This window comes from Rhinoderma darwinii, unplaced genomic scaffold (genome assembly GCF_050947455.1).
Source record: "Rhinoderma darwinii isolate aRhiDar2 unplaced genomic scaffold, aRhiDar2.hap1 Scaffold_631, whole genome shotgun sequence".
Classification (NCBI taxonomy): domain Eukaryota; kingdom Metazoa; phylum Chordata; class Amphibia; order Anura; family Rhinodermatidae; genus Rhinoderma; species Rhinoderma darwinii.
In genome coordinates, this window is record NW_027464187.1 from 44,775 (window position 1) to 72,302 (window position 27,528).

Genomic DNA, 27,528 nt, shown 5'->3' on the forward strand with positions numbered 1-27,528 from the left:
ACCTACCTGTGTACACTAGATGGATGTGATGGAATGTACTGTCGTCCCTACATTTCAAGAAGAAGTAAGAATTGCAGTTGCAACAAAGCCTTGCTTGCCTACAAAGAGAGCAGCAATTTGGATTTGTTACTATGTTACCTAGAAGAATAACAAACTGTGCAAGGATGGAGGTTGTAGGAGCAAGGAGAAGTTGTCTGTAAAGTTGGTGGATGCCTATTTTCCATTTTGCAGTCCCTTGTCTCCCTCTTGTGGCCTCCTGGAGGCAACTAGCTGTGCAAAAAAAAGACAGCCTGGCGGCCGGCTGTTGCAGTGTTGCCCTCTCAGGCAACACTGAGTGACTGACTGAGCCTCACCGTCTTATATAAAGTTCAGACGGAACTTTGCACGTGTCATAGTGGAGCCCTCAGGATTCCAGAGCAAGCTTTCTGACATCATAATGGGGCCTCAGAGATAAAAGCCTGGGCCCAGGCAGTGTTGGTCAGTGCTGCTCAGCAGGCAGCACTGGACTGGACTGGATTACAGCTGATACAAGGTGTGAAGGAACAAGGGGTGGCTGTGGGCATGCACTTGCTGCCGCTGCCAGTGTTTATCTGCATGGCAGCAGGGCATTTGGGCGTTGCCAGGAAGGCGTTTTTATGTAGATTCCTCCTCTTTCAGCACTGCATTGTGGTGCAAGCAAAAGAAGCAAATCCTGTCTGGCTTCCTCTCCGGCCTTTATTCACCTCCCGTGTAGCTGTGAGTGTGTGAGCCTGCAGGGCCCCATGGAATTGCCTAGAAGTAGGCTGAATCGCTGCAAGGGCTGAACAGCAGTATCGGGCAGGCTCGGGCAACGCGCGGCCCGTTCGGGTTATCGCTTCTCGGCCTTTTGGCTAAGATCAAGTGTAGTATCTGTTCTTATCAGTTTAATATCTGATACGTCCCCTATCTGGGGACCATATATTAAATGGATTTTTAGAACAGGGAGATGGAAATAGAGCTTGCTCTGTCCACTCCACGCATTGACCTGGTATTGCAGTATTTCCAGGACCGGTGCACCCTTTCCTTATGTGTTGACTAAAAGCAGATTCCAAAAGTGTTTTTTGTCTTTGCTATTGTTTCTGTCTTTCTGAAGGGATCTCCCCTTTTAATCCCATTATTTCAACACCTGTTGGACAATGCATGAGTGATAATGAGCTCATTGATTAAATGCAATTAATGAATAGATTGCCACCTCTTGTTGTGTGTCGTCTGTGTTTCTGTGTTTCCGGCATTTCACATTGGAACACCTCATTCACCTTCCTTGTCTTCTTTCCGCCCTCCCTTTTAGGTAAGTTAAAGAGCTGCACCTGAGCCAGCCACTGATTGATTGATTGATTGATTGATTGATTGATTGATTGATTGATTGATTGATGCAGCACAACAGTCAAATAGTGGAGTGGAGTAGGGGAACAGCAAACAGCCAATAAAGCAGCCCGCCCGCTCGCCTGCCCGCCACAATGGACCTACCTGTGTACACTAGATGGATGTGATGGAATGTACTGTCGTCCCTACATTTCAAGAAGAAGTAAGAATTGCAGTTGCAACAAAGCCTTGCTTGCCTACAAAGAGAGCAGCAATTTGGATTTGTTACTATGTTACCTAGAAGAATAACAAACTGTGCAAGGATGGAGGTTGTAGGAGCAAGGAGAAGTTGTCTGTAAAGTTGGTGGATGCCTATTTTCCATTTTGCAGTCCCTTGTCTCCCTCTTGTGGCCTCCTGGAGGCAACTAGCTGTGCAAAAAAAAGACAGCCTGGTGGCCGGCTGTTGCAGTGTTGCCCTCTCAGGCAACACTGAGTGACTGACTGAGCCTCACCGTCTTATATAAAGTTCAGACGGAACTTTGCACGTGTCATAGTGGAGCCCTCAGGATTCCAGAGCCAGCTTTCTGACATCATAATGGGGCCTCAGAGATAAAAGCCTGGGCCCAGGCAGTGTTGGTCAGTGCTGCTCAGCAGGCAGCACTGGACTGGACTGGATTACAGCTGATACAAGGTGTGAAGGAACAAGGGGTGGCTGTGGGCATGCACTTGCTGCCGCTGCCAGTGTTTATCTGCATGGCAGCAGGGCATTTGGGCGTTGCCAGGAAGGCGTTTTTATGTAGATTCCTCCTCTTTCAGCACTGCATTGTGGTGCAAGCAAAAGAAGCAAATCCTGTCTGGCTTCCTCTCCGGCCTTTATTCACCTCCCGTGTAGCTGTGAGTGTGTGAGCCTGCAGGGCCCCATGGAATTGCCTAGAAGTAGGCTGAATCGCTGCAAGGGCTGAACAGCAGTATCGGGCAGGCTCGGGCAACGCGCGGCCCGTTCGGGTTATCGCTTCTCGGCCTTTTGGCTAAGATCAAGTGTAGTATCTGTTCTTATCAGTTTAATATCTGATACGTCCCCTATCTGGGGACCATATATTAAATGGATTTTTAGAACAGGGAGATGGAAATAGAGCTTGCTCTGTCCACTCCACGCATTGACCTGGTATTGCAGTATTTCCAGGACCGGTGCACCCTTTCCTTATGTGTTGACTAAAAGCAGATTCCAAAAGTGTTTTTTGTCTTTGCTATTGTTTCTGTCTTTCTGAAGGGATCTCCCCTTTTAATCCCATTATGTCAACACCTGTTGGACAATGCATGAGTGATAATGAGCTCATTGATTAAATGCAATTAATGAATAGATTGCCACCTCTTGTTGTGTGTCGTCTGTGTTTCTGTGTTTCCGGCATTTCACATTGGAACACCTCATTCACCTTCCTTGTCTTCTCTCCGCCCTCCCTTTTAGGTAAGTTAAAGAGCTGCACCTGAGCCAGCCACTGATTGATTGATTGATTGATTGATTGATTGATTGATTGATTGATTGATTGATTGATTGATTGATTGATGCAGCACAACAGTCAAATAGTGGAGTGGAGTAGGGGAACAGCAAACAGCCAATAAAGCAGCCCGCCCGCTCGCCTGCCCGCCACAATGGACCTACCTGTGTACACTAGATGGATGTGATGGAATGTACTGTCGTCCCTACATTTCAAGAAGAAGTAAGAATTGCAGTTGCAACAAAGCCTTGCTTGCCTACAAAGAGAGCAGCAATTTGGATTTGTTACTATGTTACCTAGAAGAATAACAAACTGTGCAAGGATGGAGGTTGTAGGAGCAAGGAGAAGTTGTCTGTAAAGTTGGTGGATGCCTATTTTCCATTTTGCAGTCCCTTGTCTCCCTCTTGTGGCCTCCTGGAGGCAACTAGCTGTGCAAAAAAAAGACAGCCTGGCGGCCGGCTGTTGCAGTGTTGCCCTCTCAGGCAACACTGAGTGACTGACTGAGCCTCACCGTCTTATATAAAGTTCAGACGGAACTTTGCACGTGTCATAGTGGAGCCCTCAGGATTCCAGAGCAAGCTTTCTGACATCATAATGGGGCCTCAGAGATAAAAGCCTGGGCCCAGGCAGTGTTGGTCAGTGCTGCTCAGCAGGCAGCACTGGACTGGACTGGATTACAGCTGATACAAGGTGTGAAGGAACAAGGGGTGGCTGTGGGCATGCACTTGCTGCCGCTGCCAGTGTTTATCTGCATGGCAGCAGGGCATTTGGGCGTTGCCAGGAAGGCGTTTTTATGTAGATTCCTCCTCTTTCAGCACTGCATTGTGGTGCAAGCAAAAGAAGCAAATCCTGTCTGGCTTCCTCTCCGGCCTTTATTCACCTCCCGTGTAGCTGTGAGTGTGTGAGCCTGCAGGGCCCCATGGAATTGCCTAGAAGTAGGCTGAATCGCTGCAAGGGCTGAACAGCAGTATCGGGCAGGCTCGGGCAACGCGCGGCCCGTTCGGGTTATCGCTTCTCGGCCTTTTGGCTAAGATCAAGTGTAGTATCTGTTCTTATCAGTTTAATATCTGATACGTCCCCTATCTGGGGACCATATATTAAATGGATTTTTAGAACAGGGAGATGGAAATAGAGCTTGCTCTGTCCACTCCACGCATTGACCTGGTATTGCAGTATTTCCAGGACCGGTGCACCCTTTCCTTATGTGTTGACTAAAAGCAGATTCCAAAAGTGTTTTTTGTCTTTGCTATTGTTTCTGTCTTTCTGAAGGGATCTCCCCTTTTAATCCCATTATTTCAACACCTGTTGGACAATGCATGAGTGATAATGAGCTCATTGATTAAATGCAATTAATGAATAGATTGCCACCTCTTGTTGTGTGTCGTCTGTGTTTCTGTGTTTCCGGCATTTCACATTGGAACACCTCATTCACCTTCCTTGTCTTCTTTCCGCCCTCCCTTTTAGGTAAGTTAAAGAGCTGCACCTGAGCCAGCCACTGATTGATTGATTGATTGATTGATTGATTGATTGATTGATTGATTGATTGATTGATTGATTGATTGATTGATTGATTGATGCAGCACAACAGTCAAATAGTGGAGTGGAGTAGGGGAACAGCAAACAGCCAATAAAGCAGCCCGCCCGCTCGCCTGCCCGCCACAATGGACCTACCTGTGTACACTAGATGGATGTGATGGAATGTACTGTCGTCCCTACATTTCAAGAAGAAGTAAGAATTGCAGTTGCAACAAAGCCTTGCTTGCCTACAAAGAGAGCAGCAATTTGGATTTGTTACTATGTTACCTAGAAGAATAACAAACTGTGCAAGGATGGAGGTTGTAGGAGCAAGGAGAAGTTGTCTGTAAAGTTGGTGGATGCCTATTTTCCATTTTGCAGTCCCTTGTCTCCCTCTTGTGGCCTCCTGGAGGCAACTAGCTGTGCAAAAAAAAGACAGCCTGGTGGCCGGCTGTTGCAGTGTTGCCCTCTCAGGCAACACTGAGTGACTGACTGAGCCTCACCGTCTTATATAAAGTTCAGACGGAACTTTGCACGTGTCATAGTGGAGCCCTCAGGATTCCAGAGCCAGCTTTCTGACATCATAATGGGGCCTCAGAGATAAAAGCCTGGGCCCAGGCAGTGTTGGTCAGTGCTGCTCAGCAGGCAGCACTGGACTGGACTGGATTACAGCTGATACAAGGTGTGAAGGAACAAGGGGTGGCTGTGGGCATGCACTTGCTGCCGCTGCCAGTGTTTATCTGCATGGCAGCAGGGCATTTGGGCGTTGCCAGGAAGGCGTTTTTATGTAGATTCCTCCTCTTTCAGCACTGCATTGTGGTGCAAGCAAAAGAAGCAAATCCTGTCTGGCTTCCTCTCCGGCCTTTATTCACCTCCCGTGTAGCTGTGAGTGTGTGAGCCTGCAGGGCCCCATGGAATTGCCTAGAAGTAGGCTGAATCGCTGCAAGGGCTGAACAGCAGTATCGGGCAGGCTCGGGCAACGCGCGGCCCGTTCGGGTTATCGCTTCTCGGCCTTTTGGCTAAGATCAAGTGTAGTATCTGTTCTTATCAGTTTAATATCTGATACGTCCCCTATCTGGGGACCATATATTAAATGGATTTTTAGAACAGGGAGATGGAAATAGAGCTTGCTCTGTCCACTCCACGCATTGACCTGGTATTGCAGTATTTCCAGGACCGGTGCACCCTTTCCTTATGTGTTGACTAAAAGCAGATTCCAAAAGTGTTTTTTGTCTTTGCTATTGTTTCTGTCTTTCTGAAGGGATCTCCCCTTTTAATCCCATTATGTCAACACCTGTTGGACAATGCATGAGTGATAATGAGCTCATTGATTAAATGCAATTAATGAATAGATTGCCACCTCTTGTTGTGTGTCGTCTGTGTTTCTGTGTTTCCGGCATTTCACATTGGAACACCTCATTCACCTTCCTTGTCTTCTCTCCGCCCTCCCTTTTAGGTAAGTTAAAGAGCTGCACCTGAGCCAGCCACTGATTGATTGATTGATTGATTGATTGATTGATTGATTGATTGATTGATTGATGCAGCACAACAGTCAAATAGTGGAGTGGAGTAGGGGAACAGCAAACAGCCAATAAAGCAGCCCGCCCGCTCGCCTGCCCGCCACAATGGACCTACCTGTGTACACTAGATGGATGTGATGGAATGTACTGTCGTCCCTACATTTCAAGAAGAAGTAAAAATTGCAGTTGCAACAAAGCCTTGCTTGCCTACAAAGAGAGCAGCAATTTGGATTTGTTACTATGTTACCTAGAAGAATAACAAACTGTGCAAGGATGGAGGTTGTAGGAGCAAGGAGAAGTTGTCTGTAAAGTTGGTGGATGCCTATTTTCCATTTTGCAGTCCCTTGTCTCCCTCTTGTGGCCTCCTGGAGGCAACTAGCTGTGCAAAAAAAAGACAGCCTGGCGGCCGGCTGTTGCAGTGTTGCCCTCTCAGGCAACACTGAGTGACTGACTGAGCCTCACCGTCTTATATAAAGTTCAGACGGAACTTTGCACGTGTCATAGTGGAGCCCTCAGGATTCCAGAGCCAGCTTTCTGACATCATAATGGGGCCTCAGAGATAAAAGCCTGGGCCCAGGCAGTGTTGGTCAGTGCTGCTCAGCAGGCAGCACTGGACTGGACTGGATTACAGCTGATACAAGGTGTGAAGGAACAAGGGGTGGCTGTGGGCATGCACTTGCTGCCGCTGCCAGTGTTTATCTGCATGGCAGCTAGATTCCTCCTCTTTCAGCACTGCATTGTGGTGCAAGCAAAAGAAGCAAATCCTGTCTGGCTTCCTCTCCGGCCTTTATTCACCTCCCGTGTAGCTGTGAGTGTGTGAGCCTGCAGGGCCCCATGGAATTGCCTAGAAGTAGGCTGAATCGCTGCAAGGGCTGAACAGCAGTATCGGGCAGGCTCGGGCAACGCGCGGCCCGTTCGGGTTATCGCTTCTCGGCCTTTTGGCTAAGATCAAGTGTAGTATCTGTTCTTATCAGTTTAATATCTGATACGTCCCCTATCTGGGGACCATATATTAAATGGATTTTTAGAACAGGGAGATGGAAATAGAGCTTGCTCTGTCCACTCCACGCATTGACCTGGTATTGCAGTATTTCCAGGACCGGTGCACCCTTTCCTTATGTGTTGACTAAAAGCAGATTCCAAAAGTGTTTTTTGTCTTTGCTATTGTTTCTGTCTTTCTGAAGGGATCTCCCCTTTTAATCCCATTATTTCAACACCTGTTGGACAATGCATGAGTGATAATGAGCTCATTGATTAAATGCAATTAATGAATAGATTGCCACCTCTTGTTGTGTGTCGTCTGTGTTTCTGTGTTTCCGGCATTTCACATTGGAACACCTCATTCACCTTCCTTGTCTTCTCTCCGCCCTCCCTTTTAGGTAAGTTAAAGAGCTGCACCTGAGCCAGCCACTGATTGATTGATTGATTGATTGATTGATTGATTGATTGATTGATTGATTGATTGATTGATTGATGCAGCACAACAGTCAAATAGTGGAGTGGAGTAGGGGAACAGCAAACAGCCAATAAAGCAGCCCGCCCGCTCGCCTGCCCGCCACAATGGACCTACCTGTGTACACTAGATGGATGTGATGGAATGTACTGTCGTCCCTACATTTCAAGAAGAAGTAAGAATTGCAGTTGCAACAAAGCCTTGCTTGCCTACAAAGAGAGCAGCAATTTGGATTTGTTACTATGTTACCTAGAAGAATAACAAACTGTGCAAGGATGGAGGTTGTAGGAGCAAGGAGAAGTTGTCTGTAAAGTTGGTGGATGCCTATTTTCCATTTTGCAGTCCCTTGTCTCCCTCTTGTGGCCTCCTGGAGGCAACTAGCTGTGCAAAAAAAAGACAGCCTGGCGGCCGGCTGTTGCAGTGTTGCCCTCTCAGGCAACACTGAGTGACTGACTGAGCCTCACCGTCTTATATAAAGTTCAGACGGAACTTTGCACGTGTCATAGTGGAGCCCTCAGGATTCCAGAGCCAGCTTTCTGACATCATAATGGGGCCTCAGAGATAAAAGCCTGGGCCCAAGCAGTGTTGGTCAGTGCTGCTCAGCAGGCAGCACTGGACTGGACTGGATTACAGCTGATACAAGGTGTGAAGGAACAAGGGGTGGCTGTGGGCATGCACTTGCTGCCGCTGCCAGTGTTTATCTGCATGGCAGCAGGGCATTTGGGCGTTGCCAGGAAGGCGTTTTTATGTAGATTCCTCCTCTTTCAGCACTGCATTGTGGTGCAAGCAAAAGAAGCAAATCCTGTCTGGCTTCCTCTCCGGCCTTTATTCACCTCCCGTGTAGCTGTGAGTGTGTGAGCCTGCAGGGCCCCATGGAATTGCCTAGAAGTAGGCTGAATCGCTGCAAGGGCTGAACAGCAGTATCGGGCAGGCTCGGGCAACGCGCGGCCCGTTCGGGTTATCGCTTCTCGGCCTTTTGGCTAAGATCAAGTGTAGTATCTGTTCTTATCAGTTTAATATCTGATACGTCCCCTATCTGGGGACCATATATTAAATGGATTTTTAGAACAGGGAGATGGAAATAGAGCTTGCTCTGTCCACTCCACGCATTGACCTGGTATTGCAGTATTTCCAGGACCGGTGCACCCTTTCCTTATGTGTTGACTAAAAGCAGATTCCAAAAGTGTTTTTTGTCTTTGCTATTGTTTCTGTCTTTCTGAAGGGATCTCCCCTTTTAATCCCATTATTTCAACACCTGTTGGACAATGCATGAGTGATAATGAGCTCATTGATTAAATGCAATTAATGAATAGATTGCCACCTCTTGTTGTGTGTCGTCTGTGTTTCTGTGTTTCCGGCATTTCACATTGGAACACCTCATTCACCTTCCTTGTCTTCTCTCCGCCCTCCCTTTTAGGTAAGTTAAAGAGCTGCACCTGAGCCAGCCACTGATTGATTGATTGATTGATTGATTGATTGATTGATTGATTGATTGATGCAGCACAACAGTCAAATAGTGGAGTGGAGTAGGGGAACAGCAAACAGCCAATAAAGCAGCCCGCCCGCTCGCCTGCCCGCCACAATGGACCTACCTGTGTACACTAGATGGATGTGATGGAATGTACTGTCGTCCCTACATTTCAAGAAGAAGTAAGAATTGCAGTTGCAACAAAGCCTTGCTTGCCTACAAAGAGAGCAGCAATTTGGATTTGTTACTATGTTACCTAGAAGAATAACAAACTGTGCAAGGATGGAGGTTGTAGGAGCAAGGAGAAGTTGTCTGTAAAGTTGGTGGATGCCTATTTTCCATTTTGCAGTCCCTTGTCTCCCTCTTGTGGCCTCCTGGAGGCAACTAGCTGTGCAAAAAAAAGACAGCCTGGCGGCCGGCTGTTGCAGTGTTGCCCTCTCAGGCAACACTGAGTGACTGACTGAGCCTCACCGTCTTATATAAAGTTCAGACGGAACTTTGCACGTGTCATAGTGGAGCCCTCAGGATTCCAGAGCCAGCTTTCTGACATCATAATGGGGCCTCAGAGATAAAAGCCTGGGCCCAGGCAGTGTTGGTCAGTGCTGCTCAGCAGGCAGCACTGGACTGGACTGGATTACAGCTGATACAAGGTGTGAAGGAACAAGGGGTGGCTGTGGGCATGCACTTGCTGCCGCTGCCAGTGTTTATCTGCATGGCAGCAGGGCATTTGGGCGTTGCCAGGAAGGCGTTTTTTATGTAGATTCCTCCTCTTTCAGCACTGCATTGTGGTGCAAGCAAAAGAAGCAAATCCTGTCTGGCTTCCTCTCCGGCCTTTATTCACCTCCCGTGTAGCTGTGAGTGTGTGAGCCTGCAGGGCCCCATGGAATTGCCTAGAAGTAGGCTGAATCGCTGCAAGGGCTGAACAGCAGTATCGGGCAGGCTCGGGCAACGCGCGGCCCGTTCGGGTTATCGCTTCTCGGCCTTTTGGCTAAGATCAAGTGTAGTATCTGTTCTTATCAGTTTAATATCTGATACGTCCCCTATCTGGGGACCATATATTAAATGGATTTTTAGAACAGGGAGATGGAAATAGAGCTTGCTCTGTCCACTCCACGCATTGACCTGGTATTGCAGTATTTCCAGGACCGGTGCACCCTTTCCTTATGTGTTGACTAAAAGCAGATTCCAAAAGTGTTTTTTGTCTTTGCTATTGTTTCTGTCTTTCTGAAGGGATCTCCCCTTTTAATCCCATTATTTCAACACCTGTTGGACAATGCATGAGTGATAATGAGCTCATTGATTAAATGCAATTAATGAATAGATTGCCACCTCTTGTTGTGTGTCGTCTGTGTTTCTGTGTTTCCGGCATTTCACATTGGAACACCTCATTCACCTTCCTTGTCTTCTCTCCGCCCTCCCTTTTAGGTAAGTTAAAGAGCTGCACCTGAGCCAGCCACTGATTGATTGATTGATTGATTGATTGATTGATTGATTGATTGATTGATTGATTGATTGATTGATGCAGCACAACAGTCAAATAGTGGAGTGGAGTAGGGGAACAGCAAACAGCCAATAAAGCAGCCCGCCCGCTCGCCTGCCCGCCACAATGGACCTACCTGTGTACACTAGATGGATGTGATGGAATGTACTGTCGTCCCTACATTTCAAGAAGAAGTAAGAATTGCAGTTGCAACAAAGCCTTGCTTGCCTACAAAGAGAGCAGCAATTTGGATTTGTTACTATGTTACCTAGAAGAATAACAAACTGTGCAAGGATGGAGGTTGTAGGAGCAAGGAGAAGTTGTCTGTAAAGTTGGTGGATGCCTATTTTCCATTTTGCAGTCCCTTGTCTCCCTCTTGTGGCCCCCTGGAGGCAACTAGCTGTGCAAAAAAAAGACAGCCTGGCGGCCGGCTGTTGCAGTGTTGCCCTCTCAGGCAACACTGAGTGACTGACTGAGCCTCACCGTCTTATATAAAGTTCAGACGGAACTTTGCACGTGTCATAGTGGAGCCCTCAGGATTCCAGAGCCAGCTTTCTGACATCATAATGGGGCCTCAGAGATAAAAGCCTGGGCCCAGGCAGTGTTGGTCAGTGCTGCTCAGCAGGCAGCACTGGACTGGACTGGATTACAGCTGATACAAGGTGTGAAGGAACAAGGGGTGGCTGTGGGCATGCACTTGCTGCCGCTGCCAGTGTTTATCTGCATGGCAGCAGGGCATTTGGGCGTTGCCAGGAAGGCGTTTTTATGTAGATTCCTCCTCTTTCAGCACTGCATTGTGGTGCAAGCAAAAGAAGCAAATCCTGTCTGGCTTCCTCTCCGGCCTTTATTCACCTCCCGTGTAGCTGTGAGTGTGTGAGCCTGCAGGGCCCCATGGAATTGCCTAGAAGTAGGCTGAATCGCTGCAAGGGCTGAACAGCAGTATCGGGCAGGCTCGGGCAACGCGCGGCCCGTTCGGGTTATCGCTTCTCGGCCTTTTGGCTAAGATCAAGTGTAGTATCTGTTCTTATCAGTTTAATATCTGATACGTCCCCTATCTGGGGACCATATATTAAATGGATTTTTAGAACAGGGAGATGGAAATAGAGCTTGCTCTGTCCACTCCACGCATTGACCTGGTATTGCAGTATTTCCAGGACCGGTGCACCCTTTCCTTATGTGTTGACTAAAAGCAGATTCCAAAAGTGTTTTTTGTCTTTGCTATTGTTTCTGTCTTTCTGAAGGGATCTCCCCTTTTAATCCCATTATTTCAACACCTGTTGGACAATGCATGAGTGATAATGAGCTCATTGATTAAATGCAATTAATGAATAGATTGCCACCTCTTGTTGTGTGTCGTCTGTGTTTCTGTGTTTCCGGCATTTCACATTGGAACACCTCATTCACCTTCCTTGTCTTCTCTCCGCCCTCCCTTTTAGGTAAGTTAAAGAGCTGCACCTGAGCCAGCCACTGATTGATTGATTGATTGATTGATTGATTGATTGATTGATTGATTGATTGATTGATTGATTGATTGATTGATGCAGCACAACAGTCAAATAGTGGAGTGGAGTAGGGGAACAGCAAACAGCCAATAAAGCAGCCCGCCCGCTCGCCTGCCCGCCACAATGGACCTACCTGTGTACACTAGATGGATGTGATGGAATGTACTGTCGTCCCTACATTTCAAGAAGAAGTAAGAATTGCAGTTGCAACAAAGCCTTGCTTGCCTACAAAGAGAGCAGCAATTTGGATTTGTTACTATGTTACCTAGAAGAATAACAAACTGTGCAAGGATGGAGGTTGTAGGAGCAAGGAGAAGTTGTCTGTAAAGTTGGTGGATGCCTATTTTCCATTTTGCAGTCCCTTGTCTCCCTCTTGTGGCCTCCTGGAGGCAACTAGCTGTGCAAAAAAAAGACAGCCTGGCGGCCGGCTGTTGCAGTGTTGCCCTCTCAGGCAACACTGAGTGACTGACTGAGCCTCACCGTCTTATATAAAGTTCAGACGGAACTTTGCACGTGTCATAGTGGAGCCCTCAGGATTCCAGAGCCAGCTTTCTGACATCATAATGGGGCCTCAGAGATAAAAGCCTGGGCCCAGGCAGTGTTGGTCAGTGCTGCTCAGCAGGCAGCACTGGACTGGACTGGATTACAGCTGATACAAGGTGTGAAGGAACAAGGGGTGGCTGTGGGCATGCACTTGCTGCCGCTGCCAGTGTTTATCTGCATGGCAGCAGGGCATTTGGGCGTTGCCAGGAAGGCGTTTTTATGTAGATTCCTCCTCTTTCAGCACTGCATTGTGGTGCAAGCAAAAGAAGCAAATCCTGTCTGGCTTCCTCTCCGGCCTTTATTCACCTCCCGTGTAGCTGTGAGTGTGTGAGCCTGCAGGGCCCCATGGAATTGCCTAGAAGTAGGCTGAATCGCTGCAAGGGCTGAACAGCAGTATCGGGCAGGCTCGGGCAACGCGCGGCCCGTTCGGGTTATCGCTTCTCGGCCTTTTGGCTAAGATCAAGTGTAGTAACTGTTCTTATCAGTTTAATATCTGATACGTCCCCTATCTGGGGACCATATATTAAATGGATTTTTAGAACAGGGAGATGGAAATAGAGCTTGCTCTGTCCACTCCACGCATTGACCTGGTATTGCAGTATTTCCAGGACCGGTGCACCCTTTCCTTATGTGTTGACTAAAAGCAGATTCCAAAAGTGTTTTTTGTCTTTGCTATTGTTTCTGTCTTTCTGAAGGGATCTCCCCTTTTAATCCCATTATTTCAACACCTGTTGGACAATGCATGAGTGATAATGAGCTCATTGATTAAATGCAATTAATGAATAGATTGCCACCTCTTGTTGTGTGTCGTCTGTGTTTCTGTGTTTCCGGCATTTCACATTGGAACACCTCATTCACCTTCCTTGTCTTCTCTCCGCCCTCCCTTTTAGGTAAGTTAAAGAGCTGCACCTGAGCCAGCCACTGATTGATTGATTGATTGATTGATTGATTGATTGATTGATTGATTGATTGATTGATTGATGCAGCACAACAGTCAAATAGTGGAGTGGAGTAGGGGAACAGCAAACAGCCAATAAAGCAGCCCGCCCGCTCGCCTGCCCGCCACAATGGACCTACCTGTGTACACTAGATGGATGTGATGGAATGTACTGTCGTCCCTACATTTCAAGAAGAAGTAAGAATTGCAGTTGCAACAAAGCCTTGCTTGCCTACAAAGAGAGCAGCAATTTGGATTTGTTACTATGTTACCTAGAAGAATAACAAACTGTGCAAGGATGGAGGTTGTAGGAGCAAGGAGAAGTTGTCTGTAAAGTTGGTGGATGCCTATTTTCCATTTTGCAGTCCCTTGTCTCCCTCTTGTGGCCTCCTGGAGGCAACTAGCTGTGCAAAAAAAAGACAGCCTGGCGGCCGGCTGTTGCAGTGTTGCCCTCTCAGGCAACACTGAGTGACTGACTGAGCCTCACCGTCTTATATAAAGTTCAGACGGAACTTTGCACGTGTCATAGTGGAGCCCTCAGGATTCCAGAGCCAGCTTTCTGACATCATAATGGGGCCTCAGAGATAAAAGCCTGGGCCCAGGCAGTGTTGGTCAGTGCTGCTCAGCAGGCAGCACTGGACTGGACTGGATTACAGCTGATACAAGGTGTGAAGGAACAAGGGGTGGCTGTGGGCATGCACTTGCTGCCGCTGCCAGTGTTTATCTGCATGGCAGCAGGGCATTTGGGCGTTGCCAGGAAGGCGTTTTTATGTAGATTCCTCCTCTTTCAGCACTGCATTGTGGTGCAAGCAAAAGAAGCAAATCCTGTCTGGCTTCCTCTCCGGCCTTTATTCACCTCCCGTGTAGCTGTGAGTGTGTGAGCCTGCAGGGCCCCATGGAATTGCCTAGAAGTAGGCTGAATCGCTGCAAGGGCTGAACAGCAGTATCGGGCAGGCTCGGGCAACGCGCGGCCCGTTCGGGTTATCGCTTCTCGGCCTTTTGGCTAAGATCAAGTGTAGTATCTGTTCTTATCAGTTTAATATCTGATACGTCCCCTATCTGGGGACCATATATTAAATGGATTTTTAGAACAGGGAGATGGAAATAGAGCTTGCTCTGTCCACTCCACGCATTGACCTGGTATTGCAGTATTTCCAGGACCGGTGCACCCTTTCCTTATGTGTTGACTAAAAGCAGATTCCAAAAGTGTTTTTTGTCTTTGCTATTGTTTCTGTCTTTCTGAAGGGATCTCCCCTTTTAATCCCATTATTTCAACACCTGTTGGACAATGCATGAGTGATAATGAGCTCATTGATTAAATGCAATTAATGAATAGATTGCCACCTCTTGTTGTGTGTCGTCTGTGTTTCTGTGTTTCCGGCATTTCACATTGGAACACCTCATTCACCTTCCTTGTCTTCTCTCCGCCCTCCCTTTTAGGTAAGTTAAAGAGCTGCACCTGAGCCAGCCACTGATTGATTGATTGATTGATTGATTGATTGATTGATTGATTGCAGCACAACAGTCAAATAGTGGAGTGGAGTAGGGGAACAGCAAACAGCCAATAAAGCAGCCCGCCCGCTCGCCTGCCCGCCACAATGGACCTACCTGTGTACACTAGATGGATGTGATGGAATGTACTGTCGTCCCTACATTTCAAGAAGAAGTAAGAATTGCAGTTGCAACAAAGCCTTGCTTGCCTACAAAGAGAGCAGCAATTTGGATTTGTTACTATGTTACCTAGAAGAATAACAAACTGTGCAAGGATGGAGGTTGTAGGAGCAAGGAGAAGTTGTCTGTAAAGTTGGTGGATGCCTATTTTCCATTTTGCAGTCCCTTGTCTCCCTCTTGTGGCCTCCTGGAGGCAACTAGCTGTGCAAAAAAAAGACAGCCTGGCGGCCGGCTGTTGCAGTGTTGCCCTCTCAGGCAACACTGAGTGACTGACTGAGCCTCACCGTCTTATATAAAGTTCAGACGGAACTTTGCACGTGTCATAGTGGAGCCCTCAGGATTCCAGAGCCAGCTTTCTGACATCATAATGGGGCCTCAGAGATAAAAGCCTGGGCCCAGGCAGGCAGTGTTGGTCAGTGCTGCTCAGCAGGCAGCACTGGACTGGACTGGATTACAGCTGATACAAGGTGTGAAGGAACAAGGGGTGGCTGTGGGCATGCACTTGCTGCCGCTGCCAGTGTTTATCTGCATGGCAGCAGGGCATTTGGGCGTTGCCAGGAAGGCGTTTTTATGTAGATTCCTCCTCTTTCAGCACTGCATTGTGGTGCAAGCAAAAGAAGCAAATCCTGTCTGGCTTCCTCTCCGGCCTTTATTCACCTCCCGTGTAGCTGTGAGTGTGTGAGCCTGCAGGGCCCCATGGAATTGCCTAGAAGTAGGCTGAATCGCTGCAAGGGCTGAACAGCAGTATCGGGCAGGCTCGGGCAACGCGCGGCCCGTTCGGGTTATCGCTTCTCGGCCTTTTGGCTAAGATCAAGTGTAGTATCTGTTCTTATCAGTTTAATATCTGATACGTCCCCTATCTGGGGACCATATATTAAATGGATTTTTAGAACAGGGAGATGGAAATAGAGCTTGCTCTGTCCACTCCACGCATTGACCTGGTATTGCAGTATTTCCAGGACCGGTGCACCCTTTCCTTATGTGTTGACTAAAAGCAGATTCCAAAAGTGTTTTTTGTCTTTGCTATTGTTTCTGTCTTTCTGAAGGGATCTCCCCTTTTAATCCCATTATTTCAACACCTGTTGGACAATGCATGAGTGATAATGAGCTCATTGATTAAATGCAATTAATGAATAGATTGCCACCTCTTGTTGTGTGTCGTCTGTGTTTCTGTGTTTCCGGCATTTCACATTGGAACACCTCATTCACCTTCCTTGTCTTCTCTCCGCCCTCCCTTTTAGGTAAGTTAAAGAGCTGCACCTGAGCCAGCCACTGATTGATTGATTGATTGATTGATTGATTGATTGATTGATTGATTGATGCAGCACAACAGTCAAATAGTGGAGTGGAGTAGGGGAACAGCAAACAGCCAATAAAGCAGCCCGCCCGCTCGCCTGCCCGCCACAATGGACCTACCTGTGTACACTAGATGGATGTGATGGAATGTACTGTCGTCCCTACATTTCAAGAAGAAGTAAGAATTGCAGTTGCAACAAAGCCTTGCTTGCCTACAAAGAGAGCAGCAATTTGGATTTGTTACTATGTTACCTAGAAGAATAACAAACTGTGCAAGGATGGAGGTTGTAGGAGCAAGGAGAAGTTGTCTGTAAAGTTGGTGGATGCCTATTTTCCATTTTGCAGTCCCTTGTCTCCCTCTTGTGGCCTCCTGGAGGCAACTAGCTGTGCAAAAAAAAGACAGCCTGGCGGCCGGCTGTTGCAGTGTTGCCCTCTCAGGCAACACTGAGTGACTGACTGAGCCTCACCGTCTTATATAAAGTTCAGACGGAACTTTGCACGTGTCATAGTGGAGCCCTCAGGATTCCAGAGCCAGCTTTCTGACATCATAATGGGGCCTCAGAGATAAAAGCCTGGGCCCAGGCAGTGTTGGTCAGTGCTGCTCAGCAGGCAGCACTGGACTGGACTGGATTACAGCTGATACAAGGTGTGAAGGAACAAGGGGTGGCTGTGGGCATGCACTTGCTGCCGCTGCCAGTGTTTATCTGCATGGCAGCAGGGCATTTGGGCGTTGCCAGGAAGGCGTTTTTATGTAGATTCCTCCTCTTTCAGCACTGCATTGTGGTGCAAGCAAAAGAAGCAAATCCTGTCTGGCTTCCTCTCCGGCCTTTATTCACCTCCCGTGTAGCTGTGAGTGTGTGAGCCTGCAGGGCCCCATGGAATTGCCTAGAAGTAGGCTGAATCGCTGCAAGGGCTGAACAGCAGTATCGGGCAGGCTCGGGCAACGCGCGGCCCGTTCGGGTTATCGCTTCTCGGCCTTTTGGCTAAGATCAAGTGTAGTATCTGTTCTTATCAGTTTAATATCTGATACGTCCCCTATCTGGGGACCATATATTAAATGGATTTTTAGAACAGGGAGATGGAAATAGAGCTTGCTCTGTCCACTCCACGCATTGACCTGGTATTGCAGTATTTCCAGGACCGGTGCACCCTTTCCTTATGTGTTGACTAAAAGCAGATTCCAAAAGTGTTTTTTGTCTTTGCTATTGTTTCTGTCTTTCTGAAGGGATCTCCCCTTTTAATCCCATTATTTCAACACCTGTTGGACAATGCATGAGTGATAATGAGCTCATTGATTAAATGCAATTAATGAATAGATTGCCACCTCTTGTTGTGTGTCGTCTGTGTTTCTGTGTTTCCGGCATTTCACATTGGAACACCTCATTCACCTTCCTTGTCTTCTCTCCGCCCTCCCTTTTAGGTAAGTTAAAGAGCTGCACCTGAGCCAGCCACTGATTGATTGATTGATTGATTGATTGATTGATTGATTGATTGATTGATTGATTGATTGATTGATGCAGCACAACAGTCAAATAGTGGAGTGGAGTAGGGGAACAGCAAACAGCCAATAAAGCAGCCCGCCCGCTCGCCTGCCCGCCACAATGGACCTACCTGTGTACACTAGATGGATGTGATGGAATGTACTGTCGTCCCTACATTTCAAGAAGAAGTAAGAATTGCAGTTGCAACAAAGCCTTGCTTGCCTACAAAGAGAGCAGCAATTTGGATTTGTTACTATGTTACCTAGAAGAATAACAAACTGTGCAAGGATGGAGGTTGTAGGAGCAAGGAGAAGTTGTCTGTAAAGTTGGTGGATGCCTATTTTCCATTTTGCAGTCCCTTGTCTCCCTCTTGTGGCCTCCTGGAGGCAACTAGCTGTGCAAAAAAAAGACAGCCTGGCGGCCGGCTGTTGCAGTGTTGCCCTCTCAGGCAACACTGAGTGACTGACTGAGCCTCACCGTCTTATATAAAGTTCAGACGGAACTTTGCACGTGTCATAGTGGAGCCCTCAGGATTCCAGAGCCAGCTTTCTGACATCATAATGGGGCCTCAGAGATAAAAGCCTGGGCCCAGGCAGTGTTGGTCAGTGCTGCTCAGCAGGCAGCACTGGACTGGACTGGATTACAGCTGATACAAGGTGTGAAGGAACAAGGGGTGGCTGTGGGCATGCACTTGCTGCCGCTGCCAGTGTTTATCTGCATGGCAGCAGGGCATTTGGGCGTTGCCAGGAAGGCGTTTTTATGTAGATTCCTCCTCTTTCAGCACTGCATTGTGGTGCAAGCAAAAGAAGCAAATCCTGTCTGGCTTCCTCTCCGGCCTTTATTCACCTCCCGTGTAGCTGTGAGTGTGTGAGCCTGCAGGGCCCCATGGAATTGCCTAGAAGTAGGCTGAATCGCTGCAAGGGCTGAACAGCAGTATCGGGCAGGCTCGGGCAACGCGCGGCCCGTTCGGGTTATCGCTTCTCGGCCTTTTGGCTAAGATCAAGTGTAGTATCTGTTCTTATCAGTTTAATATCTGATACGTCCCCTATCTGGGGACCATATATTAAATGGATTTTTAGAACAGGGAGATGGAAATAGAGCTTGCTCTGTCCACTCCACGCATTGACCTGGTATTGCAGTATTTCCAGGACCGGTGCACCCTTTCCTTATGTGTTGACTAAAAGCAGATTCCAAAAGTGTTTTTTGTCTTTGCTATTGTTTCTGTCTTTCTGAAGGGATCTCCCCTTTTAATCCCATTATTTCAACACCTGTTGGACAATGCATGAGTGATAATGAGCTCATTGATTAAATGCAATTAATGAATAGATTGCCACCTCTTGTTGTGTGTCGTCTGTGTTTCTGTGTTTCCGGCATTTCACATTGGAACACCTCATTCACCTTCCTTGTCTTCTCTCCGCCCTCCCTTTTAGGTAAGTTAAAGAGCTGCACCTGAGCCAGCCACTGATTGATTGATTGATTGATTGATTGATTGATTGATTGATTGATGCAGCACAACAGTCAAATAGTGGAGTGGAGTTGGGGAACAGCAAACAGCCAATAAAGCAGCCCGCCCGCTCGCCTGCCCGCCACAATGGACCTACCTGTGTACACTAGATGGATGTGATGGAATGTACTGTCGTCCCTACATTTCAAGAAGAAGTAAGAATTGCAGTTGCAACAAAGCCTTGCTTGCCTACAAAGAGAGCAGCAATTTGGATTTGTTACTATGTTACCTAGAAGAATAACAAACTGTGCAAGGATGGAGGTTGTAGGAGCAAGGAGAAGTTGTCTGTAAAGTTGGTGGATGCCTATTTTCCATTTTGCAGTCCCTTGTCTCCCTCTTGTGGCCTCCTGGAGGCAACTAGCTGTGCAAAAAAAAGACAGCCTGGCGGCCGGCTGTTGCAGTGTTGCCCTCTCAGGCAACACTGAGTGACTGACTGAGCCTCACCGTCTTATATAAAGTTCAGACGGAACTTTGCACGTGTCATAGTGGAGCCCTCAGGATTCCAGAGCCAGCTTTCTGACATCATAATGGGGCCTCAGAGATAAAAGCCTGGGCCCAGGCAGTGTTGGTCAGTGCTGCTCAGCAGGCAGCACTGGACTGGACTGGATTACAGCTGATACAAGGTGTGAAGGAACAAGGGGTGGCTGTGGGCATGCACTTGCTGCCGCTGCCAGTGTTTATCTGCATGGCAGCAGGGCATTTGGGCGTTGCCAGGAAGGCGTTTTTATGTAGATTCCTCCTCTTTCAGCACTGCATTGTGGTGCAAGCAAAAGAAGCAAATCCTGTCTGGCTTCCTCTCCGGCCTTTATTCACCTCCCGTGTAGCTGTGAGTGTGTGAGCCTGCAGGGCCCCATGGAATTGCCTAGAAGTAGGCTGAATCGCTGCAAGGGCTGAACAGCAGTATCGGGCAGGCTCGGGCAACGCGCGGCCCGTTCGGGTTATCGCTTCTCGGCCTTTTGGCTAAGATCAAGTGTAGTATCTGTTCTTATCAGTTTAATATCTGATACGTCCCCTATCTGGGGACCATATATTAAATGGATTTTTAGAACAGGGAGATGGAAATAGAGCTTGCTCTGTCCACTCCACGCATTGACCTGGTATTGCAGTATTTCCAGGACCGGTGCACCCTTTCCTTATGTGTTGACTAAAAGCAGATTCCAAAAGTGTTTTTTGTCTTTGCTATTGTTTCTGTCTTTCTGAAGGGATCTCCCCTTTTAATCCCATTATTTCAACACCTGTTGGACAATGCATGAGTGATAATGAGCTCATTGATTAAATGCAATTAATGAATAGATTGCCACCTCTTGTTGTGTGTCGTCTGTGTTTCTGTGTTTCCGGCATTTCACATTGGAACACCTCATTCACCTTCCTTGTCTTCTCTCCGCCCTCCCTTTTAGGTAAGTTAAAGAGCTGCACCTGAGCCAGCCACTGATTGATTGATTGATTGATTGATTGATTGATTGATTGATTGATTGATGCAGCACAACAGTCAAATAGTGGAGTGGAGTAGGGGAACAGCAAACAGCCAATAAAGCAGCCCGCCCGCTCGCCTGCCCGCCACAATGGACCTACCTGTGTACACTAGATGGATGTGATGGAATGTACTGTCGTCCCTACATTTCAAGAAGAAGTAAGAATTGCAGTTGCAACAAAGCCTTGCTTGCCTACAAAGAGAGCAGCAATTTGGATTTGTTACTATGTTACCTAGAATAATAACAAACTGTGCAAGGATGGAGGTTGTAGGAGCAAGGAGAAGTTGTCTGTAAAGTTGGTGGATGCCTATTTTCCATTTTGCAGTCCCTTGTCTCCCTCTTGTGGCCTCCTGGAGGCAACTAGCTGTGCAAAAAAAAGACAGCCTGGCGGCCGGCTGTTGCAGTGTTGCCCTCTCAGGCAACACTGAGTGACTGACTGAGCCTCACCGTCTTATATAAAGTTCAGACGGAACTTTGCACGTGTCATAGTGGAGCCCTCAGGATTCCAGAGCCAGCTTTCTGACATCATAATGGGGCCTCAGAGATAAAAGCCTGGGCCCAGGCAGTGTTGGTCAGTGCTGCTCAGCAGGCAGCACTGGACTGGACTGGATTACAGCTGATACAAGGTGTGAAGGAACAAGGGGTGGCTGTGGGCATGCACTTGCTGCCGCTGCCAGTGTTTATCTGCATGGCAGCAGGGCATTTGGGCGTTGCCAGGAAGGCGTTTTTATGTAGATTCCTCCTCTTTCAGCACTGCATTGTGGTGCAAGCAAAAGAAGCAAATCCTGTCTGGCTTCCTCTCCAGCCTTTATTCACCTCCCGTGTAGCTGTGAGTGTGTGAGCCTGCAGGGCCCCATGGAATTGCCTAGAAGTAGGCTGAATCGCTGCAAGGGCTGAACAGCAGTATCGGGCAGGCTCGGGCAACGCGCGGCCCGTTCGGGTTATCGCTTCTCGGCCTTTTGGCTAAGATCAAGTGTAGTATCTGTTCTTATCAGTTTAATATCTGATACGTCCCCTATCTGGGGACCATATATTAAATGGATTTTTAGAACAGGGAGATGGAAATAGAGCTTGCTCTGTCCACTCCACGCATTGACCTGGTATTGCAGTATTTCCAGGACCGGTGCACCCTTTCCTTATGTGTTGACTAAAAGCAGATTCCAAAAGTGTTTTTTGTCTTTGCTATTGTTTCTGTCTTTCTGAAGGGATCTCCCCTTTTAATCCCATTATTTCAACACCTGTTGGACAATGCATGAGTGATAATGAGCTCATTGATTAAATGCAATTAATGAATAGATTGCCACCTCTTGTTGTGTGTCGTCTGTGTTTCTGTGTTTCTGGCATTTCACATTGGAACACCTCATTCACCTTCCTTGTCTTCTCTCCGCCCTCCCTTTTAGGTAAGTTAAAGAGCTGCACCTGAGCCAGCCACTGATTGATTGATTGATTGATTGATTGATTGATTGATTGATTGATTGATTGATGCAGCACAACAGTCAAATAGTGGAGTGGAGTAGGGGAACAGCAAACAGCCAATAAAGCAGCCCGCCCGCTCGCCTGCCCGCCACAATGGACCTACCTGTGTACACTAGATGGATGTGATGGAATGTACTGTCGTCCCTACATTTCAAGAAGAAGTAAGAATTGCAGTTGCAACAAAGCCTTGCTTGCCTACAAAGAGAGCAGCAATTTGGATTTGTTACTATGTTACCTAGAAGAATAACAAACTGTGCAAGGATGGAGGTTGTAGGAGCAAGGAGAAGTTGTCTGTAAAGTTGGTGGATGCCTATTTTCCATTTTGCAGTCCCTTGTCTCCCTCTTGTGGCCTCCTGGAGGCAACTAGCTGTGCAAAAAAAAGACAGCCTGGCGGCCGGCTGTTGCAGTGTTGCCCTCTCAGGCAACACTGAGTGACTGACTGAGCCTCACCGTCTTATATAAAGTTCAGACGGAACTTTGCACGTGTCATAGTGGAGCCCTCAGGATTCCAGAGCCAGCTTTCTGACATCATAATGGGGCCTCAGAGATAAAAGCCTGGGCCCAGGCAGTGTTGGTCAGTGCTGCTCAGCAGGCAGCACTGGACTGGACTGGATTACAGCTGATACAAGGTGTGAAGGAACAAGGGGTGGCTGTGGGCATGCACTTGCTGCCGCTGCCAGTGTTTATCTGCATGGCAGCAGGGCATTTGGGCGTTGCCAGGAAGGCGTTTTTATGTAGATTCCTCCTCTTTCAGCACTGCATTGTGGTGCAAGCAAAAGAAGCAAATCCTGTCTGGCTTCCTCTCCGGCCTTTATTCACCTCCCGTGTAGCTGTGAGTGTGTGAGCCTGCAGGGCCCCATGGAATTGCCTAGAAGTAGGCTGAATCGCTGCAAGGGCTGAACAGCAGTATCGGGCAGGCTCGGGCAACGCGCGGCCCGTTCGGGTTATCGCTTCTCGGCCTTTTGGCTAAGATCAAGTGTAGTATCTGTTCTTATCAGTTTAATATCTGATACGTCCCCTATCTGGGGACCATATATTAAATGGATTTTTAGAACAGGGAGATGGAAATAGAGCTTGCTCTGTCCACTCCACGCATTGACCTGGTATTGCAGTATTTCCAGGACCGGTGCACCCTTTCCTTATGTGTTGACTAAAAGCAGATTCCAAAAGTGTTTTTTGTCTTTGCTATTGTTTCTGTCTTTCTGAAGGGATCTCCCCTTTTAATCCCATTATTTCAACACCTGTTGGACAATGCATGAGTGATAATGAGCTCATTGATTAAATGCAATTAATGAATAGATTGCCACCTCTTGTTGTGTGTCGTCTGTGTTTCTGTGTTTCCGGCATTTCACATTGGAACACCTCATTCACCTTCCTTGTCTTCTCTCCGCCCTCCCTTTTAGGTAAGTTAAAGAGCTGCACCTGAGCCAGCCACTGATTGATTGATTGATTGATTGATTGATTGATTGATGCAGCACAACAGTCAAATAGTGGAGTGGAGTAGGGGAACAGCAAACAGCCAATAAAGCAGCCCGCCCGCTCGCCTGCCCGCCACAATGGACCTACCTGTGTACACTAGATGGATGTGATGGAATGTACTGTCGTCCCTACATTTCAAGAAGAAGTAAGAATTGCAGTTGCAACAAAGCCTTGCTTGCCTACAAAGAGAGCAGCAATTTGGATTTGTTACTATGTTACCTAGAAGAATAACAAACTGTGCAAGGATGGAGGTTGTAGGAGCAAGGAGAAGTTGTCTGTAAAGTTGGTGGATGCCTATTTTCCATTTTGCAGTCCCTTGTCTCCCTCTTGTGGCCTCCTGGAGGCAACTAGCTGTGCAAAAAAAAGACAGCCTGGCGGCCGGCTGTTGCAGTGTTGCCCTCTCAGGCAACACTGAGTGACTGACTGAGCCTCACCGTCTTATATAAAGTTCAGACGGAACTTTGCACGTGTCATAGTGGAGCCCTCAGGATTCCAGAGCCAGCTTTCTGACATCATAATGGGGCCTCAGAGATAAAAGCCTGGGCCCAGGCAGTGTTGGTCAGTGCTGCTCAGCAGGCAGCACTGGACTGGACTGGATTACAGCTGATACAAGGTGTGAAGGAACAAGGGGTGGCTGTGGGCATGCACTTGCTGCCGCTGCCAGTGTTTATCTGCATGGCAGCAGGGCATTTGGGCGTTGCCAGGAAGGCGTTTTTATGTAGATTCCTCCTCTTTCAGCACTGCATTGTGGTGCAAGCAAAAGAAGCAAATCCTGTCTGGCTTCCTCTCTGGCCTTTATTCACCTCCCGTGTAGCTGTGAGTGTGTGAGCCTGCAGGGCCCCATGGAATTGCCTAGAAGTAGGCTGAATCGCTGCAAGGGCTGAACAGCAGTATCGGGCAGGCTCGGGCAACGCGCGGCCCGTTCGGGTTATCGCTTCTCGGCCTTTTGGCTAAGATCAAGTGTAGTATCTGTTCTTATCAGTTTAATATCTGATACGTCCCCTATCTGGGGACCATATATTAAATGGATTTTTAGAACAGGGAGATGGAAATAGAGCTTGCTCTGTCCACTCCACGCATTGACCTGGTATTGCAGTATTTCCAGGACCGGTGCACCCTTTCCTTATGTGTTGACTAAAAGCAGATTCCAAAAGTGTTTTTTGTCTTTGCTATTGTTTCTGTCTTTCTGAAGGGATCTCCCCTTTTAATCCCATTATTTCAACACCTGTTGGACAATGCATGAGTGATAATGAGCTCATTGATTAAATGCAATTAATGAATAGATTGCCACCTCTTGTTGTGTGTCGTCTGTGTTTCTGTGTTTCCGGCATTTCACATTGGAACACCTCATTCACCTTCCTTGTCTTCTCTCCGCCCTCCCTTTTAGGTAAGTTAAAGAGCTGCACCTGAGCCAGCCACTGATTGATTGATTGATTGATTGATTGATTGATTGATTGATTGATTGATTGATGCAGCACAACAGTCAAATAGTGGAGTGGAGTAGGGGAACAGCAAACAGCCAATAAAGCAGCCCGCCCGCTCGCCTGCCCGCCACAATGGACCTACCTGTGTACACTAGATGGATGTGATGGAATGTACTGTCGTCCCTACATTTCAAGAAGAAGTAAGAATTGCAGTTGCAACAAAGCCTTGCTTGCCTACAAAGAGAGCAGCAATTTGGATTTGTTACTATGTTACCTAGAAGAATAACAAACTGTGCAAGGATGGAGGTTGTAGGAGCAAGGAGAAGTTGTCTGTAAAGTTGGTGGATGCCTATTTTCCATTTTGCAGTCCCTTGTCTCCCTCTTGTGGCCTCCTGGAGGCAACTAGCTGTGCAAAAAAAAGACAGCCTGGCGGCCGGCTGTTGCAGTGTTGCCCTCTCAGGCAACACTGAGTGACTGACTGAGCCTCACCGTCTTATATAAAGTTCAGACGGAACTTTGCACGTGTCATAGTGGAGCCCTCAGGATTCCAGAGCCAGCTTTCTGACATCATAATGGGGCCTCAGAGATAAAAGCCTGGGCCCAGGCAGTGTTGGTCAGTGCTGCTCAGCAGGCAGCACTGGACTGGACTGGATTACAGCTGATACAAGGTGTGAAGGAACAAGGGGTGCTGTGGGCATGCACTTGCTGCCGCTGCCAGTGTTTATCTGCATGGCAGCAGGGCATTTGGCGTTGCCAGAAGGCGTTTTTATGTAGATTCCTCCTCTTTCAGCACTGCATTGTGGTGCAAGCAAAAGAAGCAAATCCTGTCTGGCTTCCTCTCTGGCCTTTATTCACCTCCCGTGTAGCTGTGAGTGTGTGAGCCTGCAGGGCCCCATGGAATTGGCCTAGAAGTAGGCTGAATCGCTGCAAGGGCTGAACAGCAGTATCGGGCAGGCTCGGGCAACGCGCGGCCCGTTCGGGTTATCGCTTCTCGGCCTTTTGGCTAAGATCAAGTGTAGTATCTGTTCTTATCAGTTTAATATCTGATACGTCCCCTATCTGGGGACCATATATTAAATGGATTTTTAGAACAGGGAGATGAAATAGAGCTTGCTCTGTCCACTCCACGCATTGACCTGGTATTGCAGTATTTCCAGGACCGGTGCACCCTTTCCCTTATGTGTTGACTAAAAGCAGATTCCAAAAGTGTTTTTTGTCTTTGCTATTGTTTCTGTCTTTCTGAAGGGATCTCCCCTTTTAATCCCATTATTTCAACACCTGTTGGACAATGCATGAGTGATAATGAGCTCATTGATTAAATGCAATTAATGAATAGATTGCCACCTCTTGTTGTGTGTCGTCTGTGTTTCTGTGTTTCCGGCATTTCACATTGGAACACCTCATTCACCTTCCTTGTCTCTCTCCGCCCTCCCTTTTAGGTAAGTTAAAGAGCTGCACCTGAGCCAGCCCACTGATTGATTGATTGATTGATTGATTGATTGATTGATTGATTGATTGATTGATTGATTGATTGATTGATTGATTGATTGATTGATGCAGCACAACAGTCAAATAGTGGAGTGGAGTAGGGGAACAGCAAACAGCCAATAAAGCAGCCCGCCCGCTCGCCTGCCCGCCACAATGGACCTACCTGTGTACACTAGATGGATGTGATGGAATGTACTGTCGTCCCTACATTTCAAGAAGAAGTAAGAATTGCAGTTGCAACAAAGCCTTGCTTGCCTACAAAGAGAGCAGCAATTTGGATTTGTTACTATGTTACCTAGAAGAATAACAAACTGTGCAAGGATGGAGGTTGTAGGAGCAAGGAGAAGTTGTCTGTAAAGTTGGTGGATGCCTATTTTCCATTTTGCAGTCCCTTGTCTCCCTCTTGTGGCCTCCTGGAGGCAACTAGCTGTGCAAAAAAAAGACAGCCTGGCGGCCGGCTGTTGCAGTGTTGCCCTCTCAGGCAACACTGAGTGACTGACTGAGCCTCACCGTCTTATATAAAGTTCAGACGGAACTTTGCACGTGTCATAGTGGAGCCCTCAGGATTCCAGAGCCAGCTTTCTGACATCATAATGGGGCCTCAGAGATAAAAGCCTGGGCCCAGGCAGTGTTGGTCAGTGCTGCTCAGCAGGCAGCACTGGACTGGACTGGATTACAGCTGATACAAGGTGTGAAGGAACAAGGGGTGGCTGTGGGCATGCACTTGCTGCCGCTGCCAGTGTTTATCTGCATGGCAGCAGGGCATTTGGGCGTTGCCAGGAAGGCGTTTTTATGTAGATTCCTCCTCTTTCAGCACTGCATTGTGGTGCAAGCAAAAGAAGCAAATCCTGTCTGGCTTCCTCTCCGGCCTTTATTCACCTCCCGTGTAGCTGTGAGTGTGTGAGCCTGCAGGGCCCCATGGAATTGCCTAGAAGTAGGCTGAATCGCTGCAAGGGCTGAACAGCAGTATCGGGCAGGCTCGGGCAACGCGCGGCCCGTTCGG

The 27,528-nt window shown here is 47.8% G+C and overlaps 18 non-coding genes across 18 annotated transcripts; all 18 read left to right on the top strand.

Annotated features, from left to right (window-relative positions):
• The first annotated feature begins 849 nt into the window (after positions 1-849).
• On the top strand, positions 850-1,040 carry LOC142726826 (U2 spliceosomal RNA). The gene has a single exon (XR_012877069.1). It is a non-coding gene; the product is annotated as a U2 spliceosomal RNA (small nuclear RNA).
• Positions 1,041-2,328: 1,288 nt separating this feature from the next.
• On the top strand, positions 2,329-2,519 carry LOC142726827 (U2 spliceosomal RNA). Its single transcript, XR_012877070.1, has one exon. It is a non-coding gene; the product is annotated as a U2 spliceosomal RNA (small nuclear RNA).
• Positions 2,520-3,823: 1,304 nt separating this feature from the next.
• On the top strand, positions 3,824-4,014 carry LOC142726828 (U2 spliceosomal RNA). Its single transcript, XR_012877071.1, has one exon. It is a non-coding gene; the product is annotated as a U2 spliceosomal RNA (small nuclear RNA).
• A 1,316-nt stretch (positions 4,015-5,330) lies between these two features.
• On the top strand, positions 5,331-5,521 carry LOC142726829 (U2 spliceosomal RNA). Its single transcript, XR_012877072.1, has one exon. It is a non-coding gene; the product is annotated as a U2 spliceosomal RNA (small nuclear RNA).
• A 1,252-nt stretch (positions 5,522-6,773) lies between these two features.
• On the top strand, positions 6,774-6,964 carry LOC142726830 (U2 spliceosomal RNA). Its single transcript, XR_012877073.1, has one exon. It is a non-coding gene; the product is annotated as a U2 spliceosomal RNA (small nuclear RNA).
• A 1,300-nt stretch (positions 6,965-8,264) lies between these two features.
• Positions 8,265-8,455, top strand: LOC142726831 (U2 spliceosomal RNA). Its single transcript, XR_012877074.1, has one exon. It is a non-coding gene; the product is annotated as a U2 spliceosomal RNA (small nuclear RNA).
• Positions 8,456-9,740: 1,285 nt separating this feature from the next.
• On the top strand, positions 9,741-9,931 carry LOC142726833 (U2 spliceosomal RNA). Its single transcript, XR_012877075.1, has one exon. It is a non-coding gene; the product is annotated as a U2 spliceosomal RNA (small nuclear RNA).
• A 1,300-nt stretch (positions 9,932-11,231) lies between these two features.
• LOC142726835 (U2 spliceosomal RNA) lies at positions 11,232-11,422 on the top strand. Its single transcript, XR_012877077.1, has one exon. It is a non-coding gene; the product is annotated as a U2 spliceosomal RNA (small nuclear RNA).
• Positions 11,423-12,730: 1,308 nt separating this feature from the next.
• Positions 12,731-12,921, top strand: LOC142726805 (U2 spliceosomal RNA). The gene has a single exon (XR_012877052.1). It is a non-coding gene; the product is annotated as a U2 spliceosomal RNA (small nuclear RNA).
• A 1,296-nt stretch (positions 12,922-14,217) lies between these two features.
• Positions 14,218-14,408, top strand: LOC142726836 (U2 spliceosomal RNA). The gene has a single exon (XR_012877078.1). It is a non-coding gene; the product is annotated as a U2 spliceosomal RNA (small nuclear RNA).
• Positions 14,409-15,689: 1,281 nt separating this feature from the next.
• On the top strand, positions 15,690-15,880 carry LOC142726837 (U2 spliceosomal RNA). Its single transcript, XR_012877079.1, has one exon. It is a non-coding gene; the product is annotated as a U2 spliceosomal RNA (small nuclear RNA).
• Positions 15,881-17,164: 1,284 nt separating this feature from the next.
• On the top strand, positions 17,165-17,355 carry LOC142726838 (U2 spliceosomal RNA). Its single transcript, XR_012877080.1, has one exon. It is a non-coding gene; the product is annotated as a U2 spliceosomal RNA (small nuclear RNA).
• Positions 17,356-18,655: 1,300 nt separating this feature from the next.
• Positions 18,656-18,846, top strand: LOC142726839 (U2 spliceosomal RNA). Its single transcript, XR_012877081.1, has one exon. It is a non-coding gene; the product is annotated as a U2 spliceosomal RNA (small nuclear RNA).
• Positions 18,847-20,126: 1,280 nt separating this feature from the next.
• Positions 20,127-20,317, top strand: LOC142726840 (U2 spliceosomal RNA). The gene has a single exon (XR_012877082.1). It is a non-coding gene; the product is annotated as a U2 spliceosomal RNA (small nuclear RNA).
• Positions 20,318-21,601: 1,284 nt separating this feature from the next.
• Positions 21,602-21,792, top strand: LOC142726841 (U2 spliceosomal RNA). Its single transcript, XR_012877083.1, has one exon. It is a non-coding gene; the product is annotated as a U2 spliceosomal RNA (small nuclear RNA).
• Positions 21,793-23,080: 1,288 nt separating this feature from the next.
• LOC142726842 (U2 spliceosomal RNA) lies at positions 23,081-23,271 on the top strand. Its single transcript, XR_012877084.1, has one exon. It is a non-coding gene; the product is annotated as a U2 spliceosomal RNA (small nuclear RNA).
• Positions 23,272-24,543: 1,272 nt separating this feature from the next.
• On the top strand, positions 24,544-24,734 carry LOC142726844 (U2 spliceosomal RNA). Its single transcript, XR_012877085.1, has one exon. It is a non-coding gene; the product is annotated as a U2 spliceosomal RNA (small nuclear RNA).
• A 1,286-nt stretch (positions 24,735-26,020) lies between these two features.
• Positions 26,021-26,210, top strand: LOC142726807 (U2 spliceosomal RNA). Its single transcript, XR_012877054.1, has one exon. It is a non-coding gene; the product is annotated as a U2 spliceosomal RNA (small nuclear RNA).
• The last annotated feature ends 1,318 nt before the right edge of the window (positions 26,211-27,528 follow it).